Raw genomic sequence first — 9,167 nt, forward strand, 5'->3', positions numbered from 1 at the left:
CATGGGGTCGCGAAGAGTTCGACACGACTGAGCGACTTCACTTTCACTTTTCCCTTTCATGCATTGGAGAAGGAAATGGCAACCCACTCCAGTGTTCTTGCCTGGAGAATCCCAGGGACGGGGGAGCCTGGTGGGCCGCCGTCTGTGGGGTCGCACAGAGTCCGACACGACTGAAATGACTTAGCAGCAGCAGCAGCAGCAGCGAGCATTGGAAGGGGCCTTAAAACTTGAGCATAAGTATAAGCTGGAACAAGGAACTATCTGAAACTGAACTGACCCCACACTGCCCACAACAGCTCCAGAGAAATTCCTGGATATATATTTACTATTATAGTTTTAAAAAATTTTAAAAAATTTTAAGCTTTTTATTACTCCTTTAATTTTCATTTTTATAACCTACTATTACCTTGCAAGAAAAGACCCTATTTTTAAAACAAATTTCATATATACATATTTTTTCATTTTTGTGATTGATTTTGTTTTGTACTTTTAATACTGTATTTTTGAGAGTCTAACTTCTACTCTAGATTATTAATCTTTACTTTTTGGTACCTTTAAGAATCTAATCTTCAGTATCCATTTTGACTTAGGGGTGTGATTACTGGCTTGATTGCTCTCTCCCCTTTTGACTCTCCCTTTTCTCCCCCAGGTCACCTCTATCTCCACCCTCCCCCCTTTCCTCTCTTTTTAACTCTGTGAATCACTTTTAGTGTTCTGAGCTGTGGAGAACACTTAGGGAACTGATTACTGGATAGATTGGTCTCTCCCCTTTTGACTGCCCCTCATCTCCTCCTGGTCACCTCTATCTCCTTCCTCCCTCTTCTAATCTCTGTGTAACTCCATGAACCTCTCTGGGTGTTCCAGACTGTGGAGAGCACATAGGGAATTGATACTGGCTAGACTGCTCTCTCCCCTTTTGACTCCTCCTCTTCTCCTCCTGGTCACCTCTATCTCCCTCCTCCCTCTTCTCTTCTCTGCATAACTCTGTGAGCCTCTCTGAGTGTCCCTCACTGTGGAGAATCTTTTCACCATTAACCTAGATGGTTTGTCATCTGTATGGATGGAGAAGTCTTGAGGCTACTGTAAGAATAAGACTGAAAGCCAGAAGCAGGAAGCTTAAATCCAAAACTTGAGAACACCAGAAACCTCCTGATTCCAGGGAACATTATTTGAAAGGAGCTCATCCAAAAGTCTCCAAACCTACACTAAAGCCAAGCTCCACCCAAAAGCCAGCAAGTTCCAGAGCAAGACACACCATGTTAATTCTCCAGCAATGCAGGAACACAACCCTGAGCATTAAAATACAGGCTGCCCAAAGTCACGCCACAGCCATAGACACCCCAAAACTCACTACTGGACAATTCACTTCACTCCAGAGAGAAAAGATCCAGCTCCACCCACCAGAACACAGATGCAAGCTTCCCTACCAGGAAACCCTGATAAGCCACTAGTCCAACCCCACACACAGGGAGCAACCTCCACAATCAAGAGGAACTACAAACTTCCAGTCTACAGAAAGGCCACCCAAACACAGCAATCTAAACAAAATGAAAAGGCAGAAATATTTAGCAGGTAAAGGAACATGATAAAGGCCCACCAAACCAAACAAAAGAGGAGGAGATAGGAAGTCTACCTGAAAAAGAGTTCAGAATAATGATAGTAAAGATGATCCAAAATCCTGAAAACAAACTGGAGTTATAGATAAATAGAGTAGAGAAAATGATAGAGAATATGCAAGAAATGTTTAACAAGGACCTAGAAGAAATAAAAAAGAGTCAATCAATAATGAATAATGCAATAACTGAGATCAAAATCACTCTGGAGGGAAATAGAGGCAGAAGATAGGATAAATGAGGTGGCACACAGTATGGTGGAAATAAATGAAGAAGAGAGGAAAAAAGGAAAAAGAATTTAAAGAAATGAGGAAAACCTCAGAGACATCTGGGACAATGTTAAATGTCCCAACATTTGAATCATAGGAGTCCCAGAAGAAATAGGCAAAAAGAAAGGGTATGAGAAAATACTTGAGGAGATAACAGTTGAAAACTTCCCCCAAATGGGGAAGAAAATAGCCATCTAAGTCCAAGAAACCCAGAGAGTCCCAAATAGATTAAACCCAAGGTGAAACACCCCAAGATACATAGTAGTCAAACTGATGAAGATCAAACACAAAGATAAATATTAAAAGCAGCAAGGGGAAAGCAACAAAAAACACACAAAGGAATCCCCATAAAGATAACAGCTGATCTTTCAATAGAAACTCTTCAGGCCAGAAGGGAATGGCATTACATACTTAAAGTGATGAAAGAGGAAAACCTACAACCCAGATTACTATACCCAGCAAGGATCTTATTTAAATATGGAGGAGAAATCAAAAGCTTTACAGACAAGCAAAAGCTGAGAGAATTCAGCAACACCAAATCATCTCTTCAACAAATGCTAAAAATCTTCTCTAGACAGGAAACACAGAATAGGTTTATAAACTCAAACCCAAAACAACAAAGTAAATGACAATGGGGTCATACTTATCAATAATTACCTTCAATGTAAATGGGTTGAGTGCCCCATCCAAAAGACAAAGACTGGCTGCTGCTGTTGTTGCTGCTAAGTCGCCTCAGTAGTGTCTGGCTCTGTGAGACCCCATAGAAGGCAGCCCACCAGGCTCTGCCATCCCTGGGCTTCTCTAGGCAAGAACACTGGAGTGGGTTGCCATTTCCTTCTCCAATGCATGAAAGTGAAAAGTGAAAGTGAAGTCGCTCAGTCGTGTCCGACTCTTTGCGACCCCATGGCCTGCAGCCCGCCAGGCTCCTCTGTCCATGGGATTTTCTAGGCAAAAGTACTGGAGTGTGTTGCCTACTCCACAAAGACTGGCTGAATGGATACAAAAACAAGACCCCTATATATGCTGTCTATAAGAGATCCACCTCAAAACAAGGGACACATACAGACTGAAAGTGAAGGGCTGGAAAAAGATATTTCATGCAAATGGAGACTAAAAGAAAGAAGGACTAGCAATACTCATAACATATAAAATAGACTTTGAAATAAAGGCCGTGAAAAGAGACAAAGAAGCACAGCACATAATGATCAAAGGATCAGCCCCAAAAGAAGATATAACCATTATAAATAGATATGCACCCAACATAGGAGTACCACAATATGTAAAGCAAATGCTAACAAGTATGAAAGGGAAAATTAACAGCAACACAATAATAGTGGGAGACTTTAATACCCCCCTCACACCTATGGATAGATCAACAAAACACAACATTAGCAAGGAAACACAAACTTTAAATAGTACAATGGACCAGTCAGACCTAATTGACACCAATAGGACATTACACCCCAAAACAATGAATTTCACCATTTTCTTAAGTTCACACAGAACATTCTCCAGGATAGATCACATCCTGTGCCATAAATATAGCCTTGGTAAATTAAAAAAAATGAAATCATTTCAAGCATCTTTTCTGATTACATTTCAGTAAGTTTAGATGTCAAATACAGGAAAAAGTACAAAATCCATGGAGGCTAAACAACATGCTTCTGAATAACCAAGGAATCACAGAAGAAATAAGAAAATAAATCAAAATGTCCATAGAAACAAAGCAAAATGAAAACACGACAACCAACAACCCAAAACCTATGGGATTCAGTAAAAGCAGTGCTAAGGGGAAGGTTCATAGCAATACAAGGTTACCACAAGAAACAAGAGAAAAATCAAATAAATGACTTAACTTTATACCTAAAGCAACTAGAAAAAGAAGAAATTAAGAAGCCCAGGTTTAGTAGAAAGAAATAAATCATAAAAATTAGGGCAGAAATAAGTGCAAAAGAAACAAAGGAGACTATAGCAAAAATCAAAAGTAAAAGCTGGTTTCTTTGAGAAGATAAATAAAATAGACAAACCATTAGCCAGTCTCATCAAGAAAAAAAGGGAGAAGAATCATATTGACAAAATTAGAAATGACAATGGAGAAATCATGACAACACAGAAATACAAAGTATCCTCAGAGACTACTATCAACAACTATATGACAATAAAATGGACAACTTGGAAGAAATTGAGGAATTCTTAGAAAAGTATAACCTTCCAAAACTGAACCAGGAAGAAATAGAAAATCTTAACAGACCCATCACAGGTGCAGAAATCAAAACTGTAATAAAAAGTCTTTCAACAAACAAAAGCTCAGGACCAGATGGCTTCACAGGTGAATTCTACCAAAAATTTAAAAAGCTAAACCTATCCTACTCAATCTCTTCCAGAAAATTGCAGAGGAAGGCAAACTGCCAAACTCATTCTATGAGGCCACCATCACCCTAATACCAAAAGCAGACAAAGATGACACAAAAAAAGAAAACTACGGACCGATATCACTGATGAACTTAGATTCAAAAGTCCTTAACAAAATTCTAGCAAACAAAATCCAACAACATATCAAAAAGATCATACAACATGACCAAGTGGGCTTTATCGCAGGGATGCAAGGATTCTTCAAATCTCTTTAACAAGTGGTGCTGGGAAATCTGGTCAACCACTTGTAAAAGAATGAAACTAGAACACTTTCTAACACCATACACAAAAATAAACTCAAAATGGATTAAAGATCTAAACGTAAGACCAGAAACTATAAAACTCCTAGAGGAGAACATAGGCAAAACACTCTCTGACATACATCACAGCAGGATCCTCTATGACCCACCTCCCAGAATATTGGAAATGAAATCAAAAATAAACAAATGGGACCTAATTAACCTTAAAAGCTTCTGCACATCAAAGGAAACTATTAGCAAGGTGAAAAGACAGCCTTCAGAATGGGAGAAAATAATAGCAAATGAAGCAACTGACAAACAACTAATCTCAAAAATATACAAGCAACTCCTACAGCTCAACTCCAGAAAAATAAACGACCCAATCAAAAAAATGGGCCAAAGAACTAAATAGACATTTCTCCAAAGAAGACATACAGATGGCTAACAAACACATGAAAAGATGCTCCACATCACTCATTATCAGAGAAATGCAAATCAAAACCACTATGAGGTACCATTTCACACCAGTCAGAATTGCTGCAATCCAAAAGTCTACAAATAATAAATGCTGGAGAGGGTGTGGAGAAAAGGGAACACTCTTACACTGTTGGTGGGAATGCAAACTAGTACAGCCACTATGGAGAACAGTGTGGAGATTCTTTAAAAAACTGGAAATAGAACTGCCTTATGATCCAGCAATCCCACTGCTGGGCATACACACTGAGGAAACCAGAAGGGAAAGAGATACGTGTACCCCAGTGTTCATTGCAGCACTGTTTATAATAGCCAGGACATGGAAGCAACCTAGATGTCCATCAGCAGATGAATGGAAAAGAAAGCTGTGGTACATATACCCAATGGAATACTACTCAGCCATTAAAAGGAATACATTTGAATCAGTTCTAAGGAGGTGGATGAAACTGGAGCCTATTATACAGAGTGAAGTAAGCCAGAAGGAAAAACATAAATACAGTATACTAACGCATATATATAAGGAATTTAGAAAGATGGTAACAATAACCCGGTGTACGAGACAGCAAAAGAGACACTGATGTATAGAACAGTCTTATGGACTCTGTGGGAGAGGGAGAGGGTGGGAAGATTTGGGAGAATGACATTGAAACATGTAAAATATCATGTAAGAAACGAGTTGCCAGTCCAGGTTCGATACACGATACTGGATGCTTGGGGCTAGTGCACTGGGATGACCCAGAGGGATGGTATGGGGAGGGAGGAGGGAGGAGGGTTCAGGATGGGGAACACATGTATACCTGTGGCAGATTCATTTTGATATTTGGCAAAACTAATACAATTATGTAAACTTTAAAAATAAAATAAAATTAAAAAATAAACAAATCAATATGATACACCACATTAACAAATTGAAAGATAAAAATCATATGATTATCTCAATAGATGCAGAGAAAGCCTTTGACAAAACTCAACACCCATTTATGATAAAAAACCCTCCAGAAAGCAGGCGTAGAATAAACATACCTCAACATAATAAAAGCTATATATGACAAACCCACAGCAAAGATTATCCTCAATGGTGAAAAATGGAAAGCATTCCCTAAAGTCAGCAACAAGACAAGGGTGTCCACTCTCTTCCTACTATTCAAATAGTTTTGTTAGTTTTAGCCACAGCAATCAGAAAAGCAAAAGAAACAAAAGGAATCCAGATTGGAAAAAAAAGAAGTAAAACTTTCACTGTTTCCAGATGACGTGATCCTCTACACAGAAAATCCTAAAGACGCAACCAGAAAATTACTAGAGCTAATCAATGAATATAGTAAAGTTACAGGATATAAAATTAACACCCAGAAATCCCTTCAATCCTATACACTAACAATGAGAAAACAGAAAGAGAAGTTAAGGAAACTAGTCCATTCACCATTGCAATGAAAAGAATAAAATACTTAGGAATAAATCTACCAAAAGAGACAAAAAGTCTGTATATAGAAAAGTATAAAACACTGATGAAAGAAATCAAAGATGACACAAATAAATAGAGAAATATACCATGTTCATGGATTGGAAGAATCAATATAGTGAAAATGAGTATACTACCCAAAGCAATCTATAGATCCAGTGCAATCCCTATCAAGGTATCAACAGTAATTTTCATAGAACTAGAACAAATAATTTCACAATTTGTATGGAAATACAACAAACCTCAAATAGCCAAAGCAATTTTGAGAAAGAAGAATGGAAGGAGTAATCAACCTGCCTGACTTCACACTATACTACAAAGCTACAGACAGAAGACAGTATGATACTGGCACAAAGACAGAAATATTGATCAATGGAACAAATAGAAAGCCCAGAGATAAATTCATGCACCTATGGACACCTTATCTTTGACAAAGGAGGCAAGAATATACAGTGGAGAAAAGACAATCTGTTTAACAAGTGGTGCTGGGAAAACTGGTCAACCACTTGCAAAAGAATGAAAGTAGAATACTTTCTAACACTATACACAAAAATAAACTCAAAATGGATTAAAGATCTAAATGTAAGACCAGAAACTATAAAACTCCTAGTGGAAAACAGAGGCAAAACACTCTCTGAAGTAAATCACAGCACGATCCTCTATGAGCTACCTTCCAGAAAATGGAAATAAAAGCAAAAATAAACAAATGGGACTCATTTCTATTTATTTTTACCTCACTGTCATTCAATTTATATTTTGTGTATATTTTTAAAATGTCATAATATATTAGAATGCTATGCTAAGTCACTTCAGTCGTGTCCGACTCTGTGTGACCCCATAGATGGCAGCCACCAGGCTCCCCCGTCCCTGGAATTCTCCAGGCAAGAACACTGGAGTGGGTTGCCATTTCCTTCTCCAATGCATGAAAGTGAAAAGTGAAAGTGAAGTCGCTCAGTCGTGTCTGACTCCTAGTGACCCCATGGACTGCAGCCTACCAGGCTCCTCCATCCACGGGATTTTCCAGGCAAGAGTACTGGAGTGGGGTGCCATTGCCTTCTCTGAATATATTAGAATAGCATTGCATATATAATATTTTTACATTATATAGTTTAGGGCACTGACAGTGTGTTGAAAAGTGGAAAATACTATGGAGATTAGTTCTTCAGGAAACAGAAAAGTATCAAAATTTACTGCATAAAATGTTACTTAATTTGGGGGAGTTTGCCAAAAGCTATTTATGAAACAGAATGATCTCCATTAGTTTCCAAGGCAAACCATTCAATATCACAGTAATCCAAGTCTATACCCCAACCAGTAACGCTGAAGAAGCTGAAGTTGAATGATTCTATGATGACCTACAAGACGTTTTAGAACTAACACCCAAAAAAGATGTCCTTTTTATTATAGGGGACTGGAGTAACAGCAAATTTGGCCTTGGGATATGGAATGAAGCAGGGCAAAGGCTAATAGATTTTCACCAAGAGAATGCACTGGTCATAGCAAACACCCTCTTCCAACAACACAAGAGAAGACTCTACACATGGACATCACCAGATGGTCAACACCGAAATCAGGTTGATTATATTCTTTGCAGCCAAAGATGGAGAAGCTCGATACAGTCAGCAAAAACAAGACCGGGAGCTGACTGTGGCTCAGATCATGAACTCCTTATTGCCAAATTCAGACTGAAATTGAAGAGTGTAGGGAAAACCACTAGACCATCCAGGTATGACCTAAATCAACTCCCTTATGATAATACAGTGGAAGTGAGAAATAGATTTAAGGGACTAGATCTCATAGAGTGCCTGATGAACTATGGACGGAGGTTTGTGACATTGTACAGGAGACAGGGATCAAGACCATCCCCATGGAAAAGATATGCAAAAAAGCAAAATGGCTGTCTGGGGAGGCCTTACAAATAGCTGTGAAAAGAAAAGTGAAAAGCAAAGGAGAAAAGGAAAGATACAAGCATCTGAATGTAGAGTTCCAAAGAATAGCAAGAAGAGCTAAGAAAGCCTTCCTCAGCGATCAATGCACAGAAATAGAGGAAAACAACAGAATGGGAAAGACTAGAGATCTCTTCAAGAAAATTAGAGATACCAAGGGAACATTTCATGCAAAGATGGGCTCAATTAAGGACAGAAATGGTATGGACCTAACAGAAGCAGGAGATATTAAGAAGAGGTGGCAAGAATACACAGAACTGTACAAAAAAGATGTTCATGACCAAGATAATCACGATTGTGTGATCACTGACCTAGAGCCAGACATCCTGGAATGTGAAGTCAAGTGGGTCTTAGAAAGCATCACTATGAACAAAGCTAGTGGAGGTGATGGGATTCCAGTTGAGCTATTCCAAATCCTGAAAGATGATGCTGTGAAAGTGCTGCCCTCAATATGCCAGCAAATTTGGAAAACTCAGCAGTGGCCACAGGACTGGAAAACGTCAGTTTTCATTCCAATCCCAAAGAAAGGCAATGCCAAAGAATGCTCAAACTACTGCACAATTGCGCTCATCTCATACGCTAGTAAAGTAATGCTCAAAATTCTCCAAGTCAGGCTTCAGCAATACGTGAGCTGTGAACATCCAGATGTTCAAGTTGGTTTTAGAAAAGGCAGAGGAACCAGAGATCAAATTGCCAACGTCCACTGGATCATGGAAAAAGCAAGAGAGTTCCAGAAAAACATCTATTTCTGCTTT

Source organism: Bison bison, unplaced genomic scaffold, assembly GCF_000754665.1.
Source record: "Bison bison bison isolate TAMUID 2011002044 unplaced genomic scaffold, Bison_UMD1.0 scf7180017864220, whole genome shotgun sequence".
Taxonomy (NCBI): domain Eukaryota; kingdom Metazoa; phylum Chordata; class Mammalia; order Artiodactyla; family Bovidae; genus Bison; species Bison bison.